The 23415-nt window shown below is 32.8% G+C and overlaps 1 long non-coding RNA gene across 1 annotated transcript; it reads right to left on the reverse strand.

Moving 5' to 3' along the window:
* Positions 1–2005: 2005 nt before the first annotated feature.
* LOC101258797 (uncharacterized) lies at positions 2006–23214 on the reverse strand. The gene is made up of 3 exons (XR_011212139.1): positions 22221–23214; positions 2914–3234; positions 2006–2839 (listed from the first exon to the last, which is right to left on the reverse strand). It is a non-coding gene; the product is annotated as an uncharacterized lncRNA (long non-coding RNA).
* Between the last annotated feature and the right edge of the window lie 201 nt (positions 23215–23415).

Below are 23415 nucleotides of genomic sequence, written 5' to 3' on the forward strand. Positions count from 1 at the left end.
CCTTAGTCTTGGTAGACTAGTGTTAGAATCACAAGCCTTATTATTGCCTCCTACGTCAATGTGGATGGACTAAATCCTTTTAGACTAGAATAGTAGAGTTTAGTCAGGTAGTATGAGCCTTACTTTTGGCAATTTTGCAGCTTTATAGACTTTCTTTCTTCTCTCCCTAACTCTTTGGCTCCGATGCGTTATCAAAAGTTTTGTGTTTTTGCGATGACTTGGAATTGGATTGTCCTAGACTTGAAGACCTCTATTGATGCTTGTTGGTGGATGTCGTTCCATAATGACTTAGTCTTGATGTTGGAATCCTCTTCAGAGTCAACATGCCTTGTTGTCACTCTTTCTACCTAGGCTAGGATCTTATTGGACACTATAACTATTTTCTGTTCGAGGCCGATGTTTATGTTTCAAGGTTGTTATGTCCTCTCCGAGGCTGATATTAATGTTACGAGACCGTTATTCCCATTCCAAGTTTGATGTTTTAGTATTCGAGGTTGTCACCTCTAGTTAGGGCCATCACATAGGGTTCGAGGCTTAGAGTACAATTATAGGAGGTGGATTGAGACACTTTACTCTTATAGTCCTACTTGTTATGTATCTGTATTGCTTATGGGGTCTATTCGGGATTTTTTACACTTGCACGCGAGAATACCTTTGGGATTTACTGGGTCCTATTATGTTTAGTTTACTTGTACTTAGATTTACTTTTGGTATGCACATGTGCGTTTTTTATCTTTTTGGACCTTTTTTTGTGTCTAGAGTCTATATTTTCTAATTGTGTTTTAGCTTTCTTTGCTCAGTTGGCATATGATGTCAATTGAGTACCTTTGCTTTGGTATTCATGCTACACTTTGAATTTTTTTATGATGCAGGTTCTAGTACAAACTATTGGTGGTGATCGCTCGTGCCATCTTTTGTAGGTTTTAATTATTTAAGACAACGGTGAGCACTTGGCGTCTTAGATAATCCTGTATCCATCTGTATGTATGTTTGTTGGTCATTTTCCTTTGATATAACTTGTTGTCTTCTACTTTTGGTACTTGTATTTTTTTCATATTAGACAACTTTGTATTCGTTACTTCAAGATTCTGGAACGGTTTCTATTGTTTTTTTTTTACTTCTATTTCTATATTTTCTTAATGTTAGTGTTATTTTTTAGTTAGTTCTGCCCTTGTACTCATTACTTGTCATCCTGGGTATGGATTGACTTACCTACTGTTTTGGGTTATAGTAGGTGTCATTATTACTTAGAAAGTCGGATCGTGACACAAATATTGATAGTTTTTGCTAAATCAAGGGATTATGGTGCAGTAAATGCACACCAGTTTTCATTGAAAATAGAGCCTATTTTTTTGGGCATTTTCTATTTCTTTGTGCCAGATACTAGAGCCTATTTTTCTGGGAACTTTCTATTTTTTGTGTCAGAAAAACAAAATAATTTAGTTGTCTTTTTTCTTTTCCTCATTTTTTTTTGGAGTTTTGGAGAACTTGGAATTGTACTCTACCTTCAACATAGTGAATTTGCTCGTCGTTACTCGTGGTTTTGCTCGACTTAGGTTTCCACGTTGCATTGTGTGTCACTAATTGTGTTTCCAGATTCCTTTCTCGATTATTCGCATCTATGTTGTTCTTTATACATCTTATTTCTTAACAGTTTATATTTTGCATCAAACTATCTTAAAATTTATATTCCACACTCTTAAAGATCTTGTACCTGTTTGATATAAAGTTGATTTTCTAGCGTTAAAAATTTAAGATCAACTCATGAGTTATTCCTATACTTAGCTCCATCAATAAGGATCATTCTATTACTAATCAAAGGTATCAAGTCATGTGTATGAAGATCCCTCCAGGCTCAGTGGAGATATATAATTACGCTAGTTGCGAATCCAAATTAGTTTGTACTATCAGAATTCTTGATGGTTAATAAACAGGGGAAAAGGTTACTTAAGGTACAAATTAAAGCAGAATGGGGGAAACAGAGTATGGGAAAGAAGTTCTAAGCAGTCAAATAGTTTCTTCCTTCATAAAACACATTGTTATTTCTTGTTTATCTGAAACATGTACCAAGAAAATTTGATGCAACAAGATAGGTACATGTACTGACTATTTTTGTAATATGATAAGTAGAACGAAAACAACCTTAATATTGTTTAAGAAAAGTCTGAATAATAAGGGATATTGGCAGGAATCCACTTGTCACCATTTATAAAATTCCTAACTGTGAAAGTTGATGCAATGTTCGGATTCATTGTGTGGGATGCCCATGTCACACGTTTCTGGGTAGCAGCACCTGGTCCTCTATTTTTGTACTCCAGAAAATACGGATGACGATGACCAATGGATTTTTTTCTAGGTTCAATCCATCTTCTAGGACTTATCAAGTGGTCAATGAAACTTTCCATGACCACTGTCCTAGAGAATATACCCCATGGTCGACCTAAATAGGTGATGACGTTATCCATTTTCTCCAAATTTTGGCTAGCCTTTATAGTGCAATTTCGGAGCACTATTCCAGTTGCATCTTTCCCAAACTCTCTCTTTTGTGCTATAATTGTGTTTTACTGCATGGCCAATGGAATATGTGCTTTAATTAAGCAGTTTTGGAATAGGGCTTTTGCGTTACCGCAAATGAAGTCTATCGTGCCATAGATTTCACAATCACGATAAAATTGATTGTTCATTTTGGCATATAGAGTATCTTGATACCCATCAAAGCGACATCGATAGAAAGAAACCAAATCTGCTTCTACTATTAATTCCATTGCTTGATACTTTCCGGGTCAAGCATCATTCCTAAAGGTGATGTCTTAGGTTGTGAAGCCACTTCCAAAAACCCCTACAAACAAATTAAGAACAAAGAATTACAATTCAACAAATCAATCAAATCCCCAAGTACATAGAGAGACTTACCCACTATTGCAGTGTCATCAATTTTATTGCCTTTATTGAAACTTCTATTACCCGTTATTATTGTAGTACCCATTCCCTCTCCAATCAATACTATATTAGTCTTTTCTTTATAAACTCGAATGTATTCCCGATATATGCCTTGTTTAATCTTGATATAGAATGGTTGGACACTCTTATTCGGGGCTGCTCGTATTGCTCCAGCAATAGTCGTGAAATCTACGGTCCCATATTGAGAAACAACAACATTAGGTGTTTCAGCGGTCAGCTGACTTTGACAACAAAAAACTATAGCAACAGCAATAAGCAACGCCATTATATTCCCTGCAGTGAAAAATAATTAAAAGAATTTGATCAGTTCAACAATTTTAATGCAAACAGATAGGTAGTAACTAGTATCCATTGCATAGAGATAGAATTATTATTTTTTAGTATGAATGAACTACAGCTACAATCTAGAGATATGGAGGAATGATACCGTAAGAAGTATCTGAGATAACCATAGTGAAGGTGAAGAACAATTTGGTGCTAACCAAAAAGAACTAAAACTCGAGTCACTGAGAGGAGCAAGCAACAACTTCTTGATACTTGAAGCATATTATGAATAAATGGATATTCCTTATCAATGTCTACTCTTACTGCATAAAACAACAACGATAATACTACTAATAATAATAACAACATCGATGCGAATCGGGGTTCAATGCGAGTACCATACAAAGTGGATAATATTATTTCGTTATAATATTGTTGGGAATAAATCCGTAACAGAAATAATATTTGCAGTAATAAAAGCAATTAATGCGGAACACAACAATGCGGTTAATCAACGAGAATAAAAGAGAAATAATGACACCAAGATTTTACGTGGAAACCCTCCTAAATAAGGGGAAAACCACGACTCGGGGGGAGCAACAAATATCACTGTAATAAGGATTTTACACTTGTATGTCTGAGTAAAACTCCAAAGACCACTACACATTCAAAAGAAATAACACTCTTTTGATTTTTCCACCTCACTACAATACCGTTCACACTCTCTATTTTTTCTCACAAATTATTTTCTTCTGTGATGCCTCACTCTTCGTTTCTCTCCTTTGTAATTCTTTTTTGGTGTATTTTGAAATGAGCAAGAGCTCTCTATTTATAGGAAAATCTACTCCTAATGATGTCACCAATGACATCACAAGAAACACAAGATTTCAACATTTTCACCTATGTAGAAATTTTGCTAAGATTTTAGTTGAAAAAAAGAAATGGTGAGCTTTGAATTTTTGTTGCCACATTTGTTGACTTTAACAATAATCAACAAACAAAATTCAACCATTTTAGCTATGTTTATCCACAATGGGTATGGACTCCACAAATCTCCCCCTCCAAACCCATTCACCCTGAAGGAGGTTGCTCTAGGTTTCTAGCTTGAGTACATGCCGACAAGTTCTTTGCATAGCTCAAACTTGTCCCTTGATACCACCTTGGTCAGCATATCTAAAGGGTTTTCACTAGTAGGGATATTCATGACCTGCATAGATCCATCCTCTATCTTTTCACGAATCCAGTGATATCTCACGTCAATATGCTTCGTCCTTGCATGGTACATGGTGTTCTTGCTCAAGTCTATTGCACTCTGACTGTCACAATAGACGACATACTCAATCTGATGCAATCCAAGTTCTTGAAGAAATCGTTTCAGCCATACCATCTTTTTGCCAGCTTCAGTAGCTGCAATATATTCTGCCTCAGTTGTAGAGAGTGCGACACACTTTTGCAACTTTGATTGCCATGATATAGCTCCCCCTGAAAATGTAAACAAATATACAGTAGTGGATTTTCTATTATCGAGGTCACCTGCCATATCAGCATCAGTATAGCCCTTCAAGATTGGATCAGATCCTTTAAAATACAAGCAATCTCTTGTGGTACCTCTTAGATACCTGAGTATCCACTTAACTGCCTCCCAGTGTTCTTTTCCAGTATTTTCAAGGAATCTGCTAACAACACAAACTGCATGAGCAATATCAGGTCTTGTACACACCATCGCATACATCAAACTCCCCACTGCTGAAGAATAAGGAACTTTAGCCATTCCCTCTTTCTCCTCTTTTGTTGTAGGACACATCTGTTTGCTCAACTTCAGATGACTCGCAAGAGGCGTGCTAACAGGTCTAGTACTCTTCATGTTGAAGCGTTCTAATACACGTTCAATGTACTTCTCTTGAGAAAGCCACAACTTTCTTTTTGTTCGTTCTCGAACAATCTTCATCCCTAGAATTTGTTGTGCTGGGCCCAAGTCTTTCATGTCAAATGACTTGGACAAATCTTTCTTCAATTTTGCAATCAGCTCTTTTTCTTGTCCTACAATTAACATGTCATCCACATATAACAACAAAATAATAAAATTATTGTTAGAAAATCTTTTGAAGTATACACGTGGATCAGAATAGGTCTTTGTGTACGTTTGACTTTTCATGAAAGAGTCAAACTTTTTGTACCATTGCCTTGGGGCCTGTTTCAACCCATAAAGACTCTTATTCAATTTGCACACCATGTGTTTCTTTCCAGATACTTCAAATCCCTCTGGTTGCTCCATATAAATCTCTTCTTCGAAATCTCCGCGAAGAAATGCAGTTTTCACGTCCAATTGATCCACTTCAAGATCTAGACTAGCTGCTATGCTCAAAATAGTTTGAATAGAAGTCATTTTGACAACAGGTGAAAAAATTTCATCAAAATCAATACCTTTCTTTTGTTCGAAGCCTTTTACAACCAATCGAGCTTTGTACCTCACAAACTTGCCATTTCCATCTTTCTTGAGTTTAAAGACCCACTTGCACTTAAGTGGTCTTTTTCCTTTTGGAAGTTCAACTAGCTGGTATGTGCCATTTTTCTGTAGAGATCGCATCTCTTCGTGCATGGCTTTCATCCATTGGCTCTTTTCTGTATGAGACAACACCTCCTTAAGACTTTCTGGCTCACTTTCATCATTGATAAGGACATACTCTGAGGAAGGGTATTTGGTTGATTCCACCCTTTGTCTTTCTGATATCCTCAGAGGTTGAGATTGTTCTTCTTTTAGGTACTCCATTTGCTCGGTATTATCATAAAGTTGCTCCCCCTGCTCGACAATCTCATCAGGTTGCTCTTCATGCTCAGCAACTTCATCAATCATACTTTCTGCACTTATGGGATGGTTATAAGAAGAAGGAATGGTAACAAGACTAGGAACTATACCATTCTTTTTATTGGCCTTCTCGGATAGATCATCAGCAGTTCCATCTTCACTTTCTCGAAAGATTACATCTCTACTTCTGATGACCTTCTTCTTTACAAGATCCCATAGTCTGTACCCGAACTCTTCATCTCCATATCAGATGAATATGCAAGGAACTGATTTATCATCTAGCTTGGTTCTTTGCTCCTTCGGTACATGTGCAAAAGCTTTGCAACCGAACACCTTTAGGTGCGAGTAAGACAACTCTTTGTTAGTCCAAACTCTCTTCGGAATGTCAAACTCCAACGGAACTAATGGATTACAATTGATAAGATAACACGCTGTCCGAACTGCTTCACCCCAGAATGTCTTGGGTAATTTAGCCATTCTGAGCATGCTTCTTACCTTCTCAACAATGGTGCGATTCATACTCTCAGCTACACCATTGTGTTATGGGGTTCCAGGAACTGTCTTTTCATGTCTGATTCCATGGTTTGAACAGTACTCTTCAAATTCTCTTGAAGTGTACTCACCTCCATTGTCGGTTCGGAGACGTTTTAGCTTTCGACCTGTCTCTCTTTTTATCAGAGTATGAAACTTTTGAAATACTTCAAACACCTGATCTTTGGTTCTCAAGATATAAACCCACAATTTTCGAGAAGCGTCATCAATAAAGGTAACAAAGTATTTATTACCTCCTATCGATTCTATCTCCATTGGACCACAAACATCAGAATATACCAAATCAAGTATATTCAACTTTCTTTCAGATGATGTCTTAAATGAGACTCTATGTTGTTTACCAAATAAGCAGTAGTTACACGATTTTATCGTTGTACTTTTCGCAAAAAAGATGAGTGACTTTTTGGAAAGAATTTGCAATCCTTTCTCGCTCATATGACCCATTCTTTTATGCCATAAATCTGCAGAATTTTCTTCGTGAGCCGCATTTAATTCACCTTGGCATATTTCTGCATTTGTCCTATATAACGTGCCACGAGCAACTCCTTTTGCAATCACCAATGCCCCTTTGGTGAGTCTCCATTTTTTATTTTCAAAGTAGTTCTCATATCCATCTTGGTCTAAAGCAATTCCCGAGATCAAGTTCATCCGCAAGTCAGGTACGTGGCGCACATCTTTCAACACTAATGTCAACATTTGTTTTTAAGCAAATGTCTCCGATCCCCGCAATCTTTGAGAAACTTGTGTTACCCATTTTCACATTGCCATAATCACCGGCTACATATCTGCAAAAAAAATCTCTTACCGGTGTAGCATGATAAGATGCTGTTGTGTCAACCACCCATTTCGACTCTATACCTGCCAAGTGCATGCATTCTTCTTCCTCATTTATGAGGAGAACAACATCATCATTATTTTGCACCATGGCAGTTGTGTTGTCATCATTCTTCTGGCCGCTGCTTTCCCCTTTGCCCCTTTTTAGATTTGGACAATCTCTTTCGAAGTGTCCTGGTTGATCGCAATTGTAGCAATTTCTGGCCTTCGATTTTGATCGGACCTTGGACTTTCCACGAGCTCCGGATCTACCATAGTTACTTGAGCTCCTTTGGTAACTTCTGCCTCTACTTTCCGTGATGAGAGCCTGTCCGTGATTTTCAAGCCTTTTTCTCATCTTCTTATTAAGCAAAAGGGCTGATGTGACATCCTTCAACTCAATAGAGTCCTTACCATGTAAAATGGTTGTTGCTAAAGTATCGTTGGAAGATGGCAACGAGTTTAGGAGCACTATGGCTTTATCTTCATCCTCGATCTTTACTCTGAGGTTTGCTAGCTGCGTGATTAGTCCATTAAGTACATTTAAATGAGACAAAAAATTTGTACCTTCACCCATATGTAGCGCATGTAACTGCTTCTTTAGGTACAATTTATTTGTCAGCATTTTGGACATGTATAAATTTTCTAACTTTATCCAAATGCCACATGTACTCTCTTCGTCGATGATGTTATTAACTACATCATCTGTTAAGTGCAATCTGATTGTACTAGCAGCCTTTTCATCCATTTCATACCAATCCTCAAGTCTCATGGATTCGGGCTTTTTGGATTTGCCGCCTAGTGCCTTGTGCAAACCCTGTTGGATGAGCAAGTCTTTCATCCTTCTCTGCCACGTTGAGAAACCGCTATCACCGTTGAATTTTGCTACCTCGTACTTTACTCCAGACATTTTTTTTATTGAGTATAGTACAATAAGCTGCAAAAAATATTTCTGTAAATGAGCAGAACCTATGCTCTGATACCAATTGTTGGGAATAAATCCGTAACAGAAATAATATTTGCAGTAATAAAAGCAATTAATGTGAAACACAACAATGCGGTTAATCAACGAGAATAAAAGAGAAATAATGACACCAAGATTTTACGTGGAAACCCTCCTATATAAGGGAAAAACCACAACTCGGGAGGAGCAACAAATATCATTATAATAAGGATTTTACACTTGTATGTCTGAGTAAAACTCCAAAGACCACTACACATTCAAAAGAAATAACACTCTTTTGATTTTTCCACCTCAATACAATACCGCTCACACTCTCTATTTTTTCTCACGGATTATTTTCTTCTGTGATGCCTCACTCTTCTTTTCTCTCCTTTGTAATTCTTTTTTGGTGTGTTTTGAAATGAGCAAGAGCTCTCTATTTATAGGAAAATCTACTCCTAATGATGTCACCAATGACATCACAAGAAACACAAGATTTTAACATTTTCACCTATGTAGAAATCTTGCTAAGATTTTAGTTGAAAAAAAGAAATGGTGAGCTTTGAATTTTTGTTGCAACATTTGTTGACTTTAACAATAATCAACAAACAAAATTCAACCATTTTTGCTATGTTTATCTACAATGGGTATGGACTCCACAAATATGTAGTTTCAACTTTCATGTCATATTTGAGAGGAAAATTCTATTAAGTATTACAACATTGCTAATGAAGTCAAAGTTTAAATTGAATTTCCATCATGATAGCAGTCAAAATTTATTTCGTTACTTGTTGCTTTCAATTACCTTAATGACCTTTTTTCTAGTGAAGTATCTAAACAACACTCAACTCCAAATATTCAATAAAATAGTAATAGCATTTATATCTATGTGTAATTAAGCATAGGTCTCATTTGTTTGCACTGAATGGGTATTTGAATCTTAATCAATCGGATTCGCCTCATAAAGTGTGTTTATTTGCAAGGTCTGAATCTTAATTATTTAGATTATGTTCATTAAGTTCTTTTATTTATTTTTTCTTTTAAGTCTCTTAAGGGGTTTGAACATACCTGAATTAATTAGATCTGTAACACACTCTTAAAACCATTCAGACAAAAATAAGACTCCTTTCTTAACTCACCTACATTACAACAACTCATAACAGTTGTTTTCTTATTTAATCAATGTTGATTACATGTTTACCGTTATAATTTCATTTATCTTATTAACTTAATGTACGTTTTTTACTTTCATAAATTAATCAATATATTTGAATTGATAATCACTCCCATCATATAATATTTAGCACGCTTTTTGAAAATAAAAAATATTAGTTATTTGATCGATAATAATAATAAATGTCTATTATTAAATAAAATATTTTCCTAAACAATATATTTATTACTCTATATAAACTATTTTACATTGCATTATCTTAGATTCTCAAAGTTTTTAAGTGCAAAAAATAATCATATTAAGGATGTAACTTGATGTTAAATTCTTAAAAGATAAATCATATTACCTTGTTCCATTTAAAATATTCAAAATATTATTTTCTATAAAAAAAAATTATTTTACTGACATGAGATTTTTATAATATTTTATTGGTATAGCGTTTAATTTCATATGCGCATTCAGATATTAAAAACAAACAGTCCCAATAATTCAGTGTTCAGATTCTGAGACAACATCTTAATAATCAGATGTTTATTCAGATTAACACATCTAGATCTAATGCACATCTTAATATTTAAATATATATTAATATTTAGACGTCTTAATATTAATGAAAACAAATGAGATCATAATATGCATTTGTTATAGGCCATATAGAATAAAATGGGGAAAATTACAATAGCAGTAACCCATAATATAATAAACGAAGCAAATTAGACAATAAAATAATAAAATACCATAGCAATAATATTAATCACTCCATATCATATCCTCCTCCTAGCCCCCCCCCCCCCCCAGCCCCACCCCCCACCCCTCCCTTTAATTGTCTTACTAATACCACTACTTATTAAGCAGGGCTACAACCATCACAAACACCACTAGTTGCAACAATTTTGTCGTCATTATTATTATCACCACGATTAACATGAATATCACCATTAATAAAAACGGACTGCAAAACATTTCCTTATTGCATATACCACATTATTATACGAAGTCTTTGTAAATTATGTCGGAAATGTTACTGACATTACTTTCACAATGAATAGTTGTATGAAATAAAAGCTTGAGTTGTGTCGGACACTGTCCTTAAATACATTTTATTCGATATGGATGTATCCCTAAGATTCAACTAGCTCTTTTAGCATAAAATTAGGAGTCATGATCTAAAAGAATTCAGCAAAATAAAAATCTAGCACAATAGAGGAGAATAAATAGCTCCAACCATCAAAATAAGAATAAAGGGTGATCAATATGATTAATGGCTAATTAAGAGGAATAGTTTTCAATTGATGTTAAAATTAGACAAGTAACATTATAGACAATATATATGTCAGGAGAAAGGTCAAACAAGACTATAAATGGCATTTAATATTCATTAGAAATACGTTAGAATAATTAACATATTAAATATTTGTTAACAAATACAATTAAATGAACATATATAATGATATGAATACTTCTTTATGAGATACTAGAATTATTTTTTCAACAATCCCCTACATAACATTAAAAAATATATACCTATAAAAGGAATAGAATGAAATGAGAAATTTTTCTTTGTTTTCAGATATGAGTACATTGCATCGAATTAGGTGGTCATCGACTATGAACAAGACCTATATAAAATCAAATATAAATGTAATGACCCAGTTGGTCATTTTTGGTAATTTCTGTAAATTTATCATTTTGTCCCTCCCCATATTGACCCTGAGTTATTTTTGATTGACCTGTGAAATTTGGTTTCAAAAATTAGAGTAAAAAGTGGTGATTTTGTAAGTTTTAAGTTTAAAAGGGTAAGGTTGTTTAAAAGTGATTTGAGTGTTTTTCAAAGTCTTTATGAGTTTTGAGTATCATAATGAAATTTTGTCAATTTCATCGGTCCAAAAATGTGAAATCTAAACTATGAAAGTTTTCGTATTTAGATTCAGAATCCTTTTGAGCATTTGGGGTCCTAAGTTTGAAATTTCTGAAATTTTAGTCTTTGAGTTGACTTTGACCAACTCTCAATCATAATGAAATTTTGTCAATTTAATCGGTCCAAAAATGTGAAATCTAAACTATGAAAGTTTTCGTATTTAGATTCAGAGTCCTTTTGAGCATTTGGGGTCCTAAGTTTGAAATTTCTGAAATTTTAGTCTTTGAGTTGACTTTGACCAACTCTCAATCATAATGAAATTTTTTCAATTTCATCGGTCCAAAAATGTGAAATCTAAACTATGAAAGTTTTCGTATTTAGATTCAGAGTCCTTTTGAGCATTTGGGGTCCTAAGTTTGAAATTTCTGAAATTTTAGTCTTTGAGTTGACTTTGACCAACTCTCACTATCTATTCAATTTAAAATGTTCACTTATTCAGATATCAAATACTCGGATCAGAATTTCGAGAGCTCTATTGAATTTGGAAATTATATTAGGCCTAAGTGAGGTCTTTCTTGATTTTTCAGAGGTTTCGGGATGATTTTTGTCTTTTTAGGCGTTAAATTAGTTTCTCGTGACTTTCACGGATTCAAGTCAAGAAATCTTGGATTTATATTTCTATGTTTCAATTGAGTTTGGAACATTAACTATAGTCAATTTGAATATATGATTTTAATGTACGAGGTTTTGAACTAATCGTGAATGTCCTTTCGATGTTTTGAGAGTTGTTTGATTTTCCTTATGTTGGTGCACAAAGGGTGCCTCGCAATCACGATGTTCACAAAAGAGAAACCCTAGTTGTGGAAGCGATGGGCCTTTATTAGGCAGGGTTTGGTCAAGTGAAACATGGGTCACAATCACGATGTTCGTGAAAGTGAAGGTCTCCAGCAAACCCCTTTTCCTAAAAATGACATCAGAGGGGGTTGATGACTTGTAAATTTTGGAATTTTAGCCCTATTTTCCATTTTTAAGCTTGGGAAAACCCTTGGAGACGATTTGGAGGAAATGTTTTGTGTCAAATCTTTTGGATAAGATTTTGTGACCCTGAAACTTTATTTCTTTTTTATTATTTTTGGAATCTAACATTAAAACTTGAGACTTTTATTTGACAAATTAAAAGGTTTTTCAAGAACATGAGTTGTAAACTAAATGGTACTTGTGAACTAATTTTTAATCCTTTTTCGAAATGGGTTTCACAAATGAGTTCAAAATGTCTTGGATAATGTTTTCAAGAGAAGATTTTTGGATTTAAACCTCATATTTGGAATTTGGTTGTGAGTTAAATGGCCCATATTTCAAAGAACATGAATTGGGTATTGTTATTTCCATAATCTTATGGTGAATACTTTATTGAATCAGATTGTGTGGATTTTTGACATTTTTTGAAAAGCAAAGACTCAAGTCTTGGAGTGAATTTTGGTTGAATAAGGACAAGTGAACTCCTAAACCTTGTAAATCTAGTAGAATCGTGTATACCCTTCATTTTGTCTGTATAGGAGTAATGAAATGAGATGATTGGTTCATTGTTAATGAAAAGGCAACGTGTTGATCATAATGCTTGTGAACTGCTTTGTTGTGAATCCTATTTGATTGATTGATAAAATGCTTTGATTGCATGAACGTGGATTTGAATTACATGAATTGTGATATCTTCCTTATGTTGTGAAATTGTTCATATGCATTAATTGTTCTACACCGTGTTGAGACATGTAATATAAAGTCGATGGAAAATGTATGGTTCTTTCTAGTTATATTATACTGAATGAAAATAGTTCTGACAAGTGATGTGATATAATGCTAATGTAAATTGTTGTGGATAATGATGTGATATTAAGACGATGAGAAATGGTTTCCGCTATTGATATGATATAAAGCCGACGAGAAATCATTCTGACTAGTGATGTGATATAAAGCCGATAGAAAATAGTTTCGGCTAGTGATGTGACATAAAGCCGATGGAAAATAGTTTTGGCTACTGCTATTATGACAAATGGAAAAATAGTTCTGGCACGAGGTGCTATTATGATTTGATGCATTTAAAAAGTGTGATTAATATAAGTGTTACTTGTGACTGATCTACGTGTTACTTGTTATTGAACTAATTGTTACTTGTGATTTGCATACTTGATATGTGTTGGTTGTTGATATGTGAGTGTTGAACTGTGATGATAAGCCTTGTGAGATGTCTATTATGAAATAGTTAGATTGGACTTATTTTTATGCAACCTGTAGTTTGAGGGGGTTCGGTTGGAATGAAAGTTGTATTTGATTTCTAGCTAGTTTGCTTTGTTTATCATGTTACTTTCTGAGTACCATGTTGTTTGGTACTCATTTATTGTTTCTACACTTGGATAGATTCCGAGCCAGGTACCGTATGATTTCTCTTCTTCTTTTTCCATTAGGAGGCGTGTTGAAGGACTTGAGAGGTATCTATTTCTCGTTCCGATGATCTCTCTTTTCCTTTTCGTTATGCTTTCTCCTATGTGGCAAACAAAGACTTGAGACATGTATTTATTTTCTTTTCCATACTTTATGTATTAGTGTCTTGTACACGTGACAATCAGATTTTGGGAGTTTTAATAAAATGAATGAGTTTTTCGCTTTTATCTTGTTCTTGTTCTTTTCAACATTTTCTTTTATTTAGTTGGGTTGAGGTTGAGCTGTCTTGGTGGGAATAGAGGAGTGTCTTCACGTCCATTTTTAGATCATGAAAATAAACTTAATTAATAATTGGTGAAAATTAGAACTTCTATGAACCTAAAATTATTTTGTTATCTTGGAGTTTTATTCAATCACATCATATTCACACAATCTTTATCATTGTCGTAGTTTGCACTAGAAACCATCTGTGTGTCCTAATTTCGTGAGTGCTCTAGAATTACTTTCACAATTTCATAGAAATGATAATACTCCACACTCATATAGGTATAATGATCAAGTGTATTATGTAATGCAATACATATATAAAATATATCATTTGGATTAAGAGCTTAACTCAACCTCACTTTATCCTGCAGACTGTTACACTATATTCACACATCATAGGATACGCATAATTTCATAATGCTTACTTAATCAGCTAATGACTTGTTAAACTACGACAAAAATAAATTTTGTCGATAATAAATATTGACATTAATATAGAGTACATACGTCTTTATCAGTATTTGTTAAGTGTCATTAGAACAAATGTCGCTAAAAGCTTTAGGGACATGTGCAAAGAGTGTTAATTGCCACTAAACTTACATATTTAGTGGTAATTAAGAATTAATTACCGCTAATGATCAATTTTGATGTAGTGTTATTATCTATATGAACCTAATCATGAGATCTCCAATCATATATGTTTGATTATCATCATTGTTGACTTTCTCAAATGACAACAATTTTACCCCCTCGATGTTTTCATTTAGTTAGTGAATTAATTAGATTCGCCTTCGACTATATACATAATTTATTTATAAAAATAATTCAGTTCATTACGGTATTTAATAATTTTGCGTCTCGAATCGCCAATAAAAAAAATCTATTTTTCATGATAACTTAATATTTGGCAATCAGAATATATATAACCACTCAGAGTTCTCTTACTATTTAGTCTCCTCTTTAACCAACTCAAAAATACCTAATTCTATGTAGTTGATTTTTCATGTTATTATGCCACCATACCAATCATAGCTCATAATCACTTATAAATTTTGAGATTCACATTGTATCATCATACACTTTTATTGAAGTACAAAATTCATATCATCATAAAATTATAAAACGTTCTTCAACGGAGTGAACACATTTATTTTTTCAACTATAATCGTTCCATACAAGAACATCACTATTAATTACCACAAATTTGTATAAGCAGCATTCATAAGCATCAATCAAAACATTAAATCTTATATTTCATTTCTTAGGCTTATAAATCATAACCTTAGAAAACACCGCCATATTTTTAAATTGAAGAATGACTAGAGAGATCCTTGTACTTGAATTTGTTTGTAAGTTGGACCCTTATACTTTTGACTTTGCCAATTGAACCCTTAAACTTTTTGTAACACAATATTTTAAAATACCTCTGACAATTGACTGAACACATATGACATTAAAATTGGTGACTTGAATTAATGATCCACATTTCAACGCAAGTCAATATAATATTTATATGAAAAAAAACATTAAAATTATTTTTAAAAATTTGAAAACGCTCATAAACAAGAAAGAGAAAGTTGTCTACTTCAAAGTCACCCCCACCCCCCTCCCTTTCCCATAAAACCACTCAACCCAACCAAATTTTCATATCCCTACTTCTTTGGATCCACCCACCATATCCCTTCTTCTTATTAATGCCCCCCCACCCCCATCCCCTCCCACCCACTGTCCCACCCCAAAATACTTTCTCAAAATTCTTCTTTTTTTGTGGCAAATCAACGTCAATCCTAGTCTTTTTTTTGGTTTTGTCGTATTTCTTCTTTCAAATTCTAAATTTCGTGTGTATTCCTTGGTTATTTTGGGTATTAAAAAATAAAAAATTTCACTGATAAGCTTGATGAATCTTTAAGAATAACAAAGTAGATATCGTCAATTTATGAAATAAATTTAAAATAGCCATGTAGATTTTCTACATTTGTGTTAGTGAACTAATAGTGTGAATTTCAAGTCAAACATGTAAGAATTCCACCCATTTGACATTGATTTGATGCTCGATTTGAGTGAAAGATAAAAGGAATAAATTGTAAGTTTTGGGTCGTGGGTCGCCCATATGGATCGACCCGATCCGATTTATTTTATTTCTTATCTAACTGATTAATTAATTAATTTAGATAATTCCTTTTAAAAGGATAAGGCAAAAAAAATTACATAGTAACTGTTCAATTTCTCCTTAAAAGACTCCAAGTGGGAGTATACTGAATTGAACATGAAAACGTGAAAAGTCCGGAGAGAAAACGTGAGAAACAACATAGTAAAGGAAAAACTAGTGATCCTAGACATATTAATCATACACATAAAGAAGACTTCTAGTTTGTGAACAAACATCTTGTTTCTTGGTGATTCAAAAAGGGCTTGAGTGCAATCTTGTAAAAGAAGCAAAATCAATTACTTTCGCTGCTAATTACAAGGTACATATAGATATTGATTCACCTTATAATTCCTCCAATGGTATCAGAGCGATCATTATTGATCTAATTATGTGCGTCTTCCTTGTATATTTACTGTGTATGTTGATGAATAATAAAATTGAGACTATCTTTTAGAAAAAAATAGTGAATTTAAAAAAATTGGAAGATGTTAATTTTTGTTGGACGCTTGAATGTGATTAACTATATGGTAAATAGGATTCAGAACCCTATTTGATTGTGACTCATGAAATAGATAGGATTACTTGTCCTACTAATAAAGAAATTCTACATTTATTTTTTTAAAAAAAAAATTCTATTTAATAACGATCTGAAAATTGATTGTACGATAATTTTGGTCCATGAAAACCAATAAAGTTCGGGATCTAGTTGACCATCCCAAGGAACATAAAGCTATTGGGGATAAATGGATTAGTTAAACGCAAATAGGATGGGTCAGTAGAAAGACACAAAGCACGTTTGATTGCAAAAAGGTTTTACTCAGAAAGTTGGAATGGATTATGAACAAACTTTTTCACTAGTTGTGAAGTTTACTTCCATACGATTACCTTTAACAATTGTTGCACATTTAGATCAAGAATTACACCAAATGGATGTGAAGACCACTTTTCTCAATTGAGAATTAAACTAGGAAATGGAACAACCAGTAGGTTTTGTTGTTAAAGGTCAAAAAAATAAAGTATGTACATTAGAAGATCAATTTATGGCCTAAAGTAATCTTCAAGCCATGACATTTCAGATTTCATGAGGAGGTGATTTCATTTGATTTTACCATGATCGATGAATACCATTGCATCTATGTGAAAAATTCCAATGGAACTCTTTACATAGATTACATTTTATTAGTTGGAAATAATTTGGAGTATGTAAAACTATCAAGTCATGACTTTAAAAATCACTTAACATGAAAGATATGGGTGAAACGGACTGTATATTGGATGTCAACATCCAAAGAGATCGTTCCATGAAAAAATTGAGTTTATCTCAAAAAACTTATAAAAAGAAAATATTGGAACATTTTCAAATAAATAGTTACAAATTCATTGATACTCCCGTAGCTAAGGGAGAAACTTTAATCCTTGAAATGTGTTCAAAGACTGAAAAAGAAAAGAAAGACATGTCTCAAGTTTCTTATTCTAGTGTTATCGGGAGTTTGATGTATGCCATGATTGTACTCGCCAGACATTTTTAATGTCGTGAGTTTAGTTAGCAGGTATCAATCCAATTTTAGAAAAGATCATTGGAAAGCAATAAAGAGAATTTTGACACCTGAAGCGAACTGCAGATCATACACTATGCTATGTGAATCTTATTTATTTATAAGAGGTTATACAAATACTGATTGGGCTGGTGATCGGGCTGATAGAAATTCAACATCCGGCTATATTTTCTTACTAAATGGTGGTGATATTTCATAGAGAAGTAAAAAAGCAAACTTGCATGGCTCTTTCAATCATGAAATTTGAATTTGTGGATTGTGCATTTGCCATACAAGAAGTTGTTTTGTTAAAGAGACTCTTTAAGCATTTGAGTATTGTAAAAATTCTAAGGGCCCCATGATGCTATATTGTGATAGTCAAATGACTATTACATACACAAAGGACCCTAGTATCACAACAAGACCAAACACATCAATATCAAGTATAACTTTATGAGAAATGTTGTGGCAATTGGAGAAATAATTTTGTAATACATAATTATACGTGAAAAGATAGTTGATCCTTTTACAAAGATCATCTCTAGAGACTTGTTTGAAAAGCATGTTAAGTCTGTAGGTTTACGTAGAGTATGATGATATTTCAGTGTTGTAAAATGAATTTATTGTTATGATATTCTCTTCTATATAAAACTATAGAATTTATATTAAGATTACGTATACATGTGATAATTTGTAAGATATAAGGTGTGTAAAACAAGTTGGGAGATTGACTCTTTCAGACGAGCAATCACCTCTTACATCGGGAAACGTGAAGTGATGAGTTTTACCAGCATTATATACCTTGTTTTGTGATCAAAAAAAAAAGAATTCTCCAAGAAAATGAGTTTAAGGATCACTGAAGAGAAGAGAAAAATTAGGGTTAAACATCTAGAGGTGTTTAGACCAAGGTCTGTACGATATTGTATGAAAAAAATGAGATACATACACCAATATAAGGTGTAAACATCGTAGCACATGTTTCATACCACGTATGTCAATCCATCAATAGGTCATGAAAGAATATTCCCTGCTTTTTCATTGTGTGAGACCCATAAAAGATAAAATGACTTTTCAGTAAAATACCCTTTGACCTATTGTTGTTAATTGAAAGTTTCAAATCCATGTTGCTACTTTAGAATGTTACTAACAACCATGAGCGATTCAGTAATGCAGTACATGTCTAGGAAAACACTTGATATGGAATAGATAGATTCGAGTAGAAATGGAAGATGATTAAATGAACAATTCAACTTTTATACATAAGTTGGCTATTACACTCTAGTGTGATTGTGTGTGTAAAGTCAAACATGAACTCGAGTTCACCTCTTTAAGAGATGAGGGATCGAATAAGTTACTACTGAAGTAGTGAATAACGTCTAGGGTATTATGAGTGATAGTGTCTTTTAAATAGTAGTGAATTCTTTCATCAAGTGATTGGATTCTTATGTAGGGCTTGTAAAACCTTAAAGGTAAGCTCTTCCTACTCACCAGTCGCATGAACTATTTTTCATATGAATTGTTTGTCTGATTGATACAATGGTGACTTAGGTCTTGTCCACCATGGGCGAAGTGGGAGATATAAGTTTTTCGTCATGGGTATGTGAACCGACCCGACCCGATATGCTTTATGCATTATCCAATTAATTAATTTAGATAATTTCTTTTAAAAAGATAAGGCAGAACATTTACATAGTAAATGTTCAACCTCTCCTTCAAAGACTCCAAGTGGGAGTATTTTGAACTGAACATGAAAACGTGAAGATTGCTGGAGAGGAAACGTGAGAAACAAAAGTGTAGAGGAAAAACTAGCGATCCTAGACAAATTAATCAACACACAAAGAAGACTTCTAGTTTGTGAACAAAGATCTTTGTTTCCTAGTGATTTAAAGCAGACATGAGTGCAATCCTGCCAAAGAAGAAAAATCAACGACTTCCACTGCAAATTATAAGGTACACATCTAGATGTTGATTTGCCTTACATATAGTTCCTTCAAAAATAATGTTCAGAATTTCCTGCATTTGCCAAAGTACGTCTTTATTTTTATTTTATTTGTTTAATATTTAATTTCTTATGCGTCAATAAAAATAACGGGAAATTTCACGTGCAAATGAGTGTACCATACGCACATGCATAAGATGAGAAAGAGGCTATTGTGTTTTAATGAATTTAAGGGTTTAGTTGATAAAATAATTAGTATTAGGGATGTACATGACCAGTTTAGTTCGTGTTTTTTAAATATCAAATCAAACTATTTTTGTCGAATTTTTAAATGTATAAACCAATCCAAACCAATAAAATTTGAATTTTTCAACCTCGGGTTATTCGGATTTTATTCGGGTTTTTTGAATTTCCAGGGTTTTTTTGGGTTTTTTCCGATAAAGTATTCATACAGAAATATAATTTATTTGTACTTCATATATTTCTTTAGTCCTACCAAAATACAACTATCTAAGGTGTTTCTTAAGAAAATAACACAAAATATGATATGATAAATGACACTAAAATATCGAACAAAATAATAATGATGATGAAATCGCATAAAATAAATATTGTAAATTAACAAGTCATGATGACAATGATCATAATTTAAAAGTACTAACTCACGTAAAATAAGGTTAATAAGTATTTGTTAAATGAATAAATATTAAAGAAAATTAAAATTAGATTATGTATTTGAATTGTCTAAGCCAATGTAAAACCAAAGAATAAATATTCAATATTATTGTCATTTGTTGAATTGATTTTATATTTGCAGTAGTATTAATTTGATTTTAAATTTAAGTTGTATTATAATTACCAACATCTATGGACTATTATCTTTGTTGAATCATTCGAAATTTTAAGTTTCAAACTTGAAATAATACATTGAAAGATAAAAGCTATGAAAAACTATAAGAAGTATTTAAAAATTATATCAACGTTAATAGTTTTATGTATAAAATAAAATTTTTAAATTATACATATAATACGGGTTGATTTGGTGTCGGGTTAATTTTTTTTAGTTAAAATCAAACCAATCCAAATATAGTTGGTATTTTTTGTAATGTCAACCAAGCACTAGTCGTGTTTTTTTCCAATTTGACTCGATTTGCAGTTTGGTTCGATTTTGCAGATCCCTTATTAGTATAAGGGTTCAACTTACCAACGGAGCCAAATACAAGTACCTGCCACATTATTCCTCCTAATCAAATATTTCAATCATACAACAATGCCTAGTCACATGAGCAATTTCAAAATGGAAGGATATAAAGTGAATAGTCCATGGTTTCTCAGACCAACTAAAAAGTGTCACTTTTCACCAATGTCACAAAGCTTTCATATAATGCAACATCTTAATTTTCTGTGGAACCATCTAAGCATGCTGAGACATCAATAACAGTTACAATACAATGAACCATTACATCATGATACAAAAAAAATGTCTTAAAGTTGTATTAGTTAACAAAACACTCGGCATCCAAAATTTATTCTAATAATTTAGATATTATATAACCACGAACATGTAATATCTTAATATACTTAATTTCATCACAAGTTTTATACTTAAAAATATTCAAAAAGTAAAGTTAAAACATTGCGCCTTCTTAATATAAAATATATTTAAAAGCATAATTCTAACGCAACTTTTTCATCTATCACTTAGAAATATTAAGCAGAAACAAAAAATCAAACTCATTATCCACAGAAGTGTTATAATTTTTATCAACATCTTGCCAAACTCAAATAAAATCTTTATTCAATCTTTTTTCACAATTTCATATAAATTAGCTTGCACAAATACTAATATCAAGTAACCACCTAGATAATACCAATATTTATATGTGAGTTTAATAGGAAGATCTTTTTACATTCGAAGAACTTCAGTAGTTATAGAATAAGCAACACATGCATATTCTTCTTCTTCAATTTGGGTGTACACAATCAGGATTTAAAGAGTTTGTGTACATCAATATTACCTTAGCTCAAATATGAGCTCTAAGATAAACTTAGAATAAAAGCAGTAAAATAAACACTTTGGCTAGATTCAAATCTAAGTTTCGCGGGTGGATTCTCTAGCTTGTATACCTATAGCACAATGACTCTCATATGCTTTTCATGGGTGCGCTGTTAATTATACACTAATTTCTGTCAATTTATCATATATATATATATATATATACATGACTTTTAAAGTTAACAATTGCACGCGCAACCCCATCTAGAGAGTTGGATCCGCGACTATGTGTAGAACTCAAAAACAATCTAGCTACCACCAAAATCTAACACCCCATCTTTTACATATTAGCTACAAGATTCACTTGAGGAATGAACACATAAATATATCATCTATTTAGTTAAATTTATTTTTACTTAATGAAATTATCATTTATCTAAATCATCTTTAACATTAAAAGGTATATTGACTATTTGCCATACAAATATATATTAAAATGGTAGAGATATAATAGTGTCACATACCTTATATTAAGATGAATGCAAAAGGCTTCACCTCGCATTGAAGTTGCACAACTAACCTTGACACAACCCCCACAAATAAGTTCAATTCTGTGCTAATTCCTTAGACAGCAAAGACAACAAAACTTTGAATTATCACAACTCAACCCAAACAGACCCCTTTTTATATCTACTCTTCCGTATTTGTGTAGTAATTGATTTTCTGCAGGAATAAGTTTTAAAATATTCTTTAAGAATGTAGGAAATCTTACGAAAACTATTTTCATCACATATATATGTGCGAAAAGATACTGTTCTAATGAATCGACAAGCTCTTTTGATATGAAACTAAGGGCCAGGATCTAACTAAGATTCAATAAAAATGAAACACAGTAGGGGAGGATAAATTTATGCGTTCTTGGAACTTTTTCTCTCTCCAAAAAAAAATAGAACTTTTCGAATATATATAGGTGAAAGATTATAGCATAATTTGGCTAAAGATATCCAATGCCAAAAAGGAGCGAGGTATAATTACAGGCTCTATGCGGGCTCAAAGGCGCAAAACATTTATTTCGAAACTATTTCAAGCAAATGTACATTCCCCCCTTTTTGTCGACAGAATAACCCCCCTACGTCGTTTTTCTTTTGATATCTCTGAACTAATTAAATCAATTTTGAAAAATTGGACAGATAAAGAGGGAGAATTCAAGATTCTAGAGTCTAGAGAAGAACAAACAAAAAGAGAAGAGAAAAAAGAAAAGGACAAAAAAGAGGATAACAAAAGAGCACGGATAGCGATCGAAGAAGCCTGGGATGCCATTTCTTTGGCACAAATAATAAGAGGTTACATGTAATAACTCAATCAATTCTTCGAAAATATATTCTATTACCTGCATTGATAATAGCCAAAAATATCGGGCGTATGTTATTCTTGCAACTTCCTGAATGGTCTGAAAATTTGCAGGAATGGAATAGAGAAATGCAGAATTACCTAAACTACACATCATTTATCATCATATTTTCTTATTTTCTCTACCATTTAAAAAATTATCAAAAATCTCTTCTTCTTTTTTCTATCGTCTCCTTTTTTGGATACATTAATTAAAAATCTAATACCCATGATTTTTCCTTCATTTTTTTTCACGTTACAAATCTCTCCACAATTACCTCTATTAATTCATTTTTGAATTTTATATCTTTTCTCTTTTCAATTAATGAT

The sequence above is a fragment of the Solanum lycopersicum genome, chromosome 10 (genome assembly GCF_036512215.1).
Source record: "Solanum lycopersicum chromosome 10, SLM_r2.1".
Classification (NCBI taxonomy): Eukaryota; Viridiplantae; Streptophyta; class Magnoliopsida; order Solanales; family Solanaceae; genus Solanum; species Solanum lycopersicum.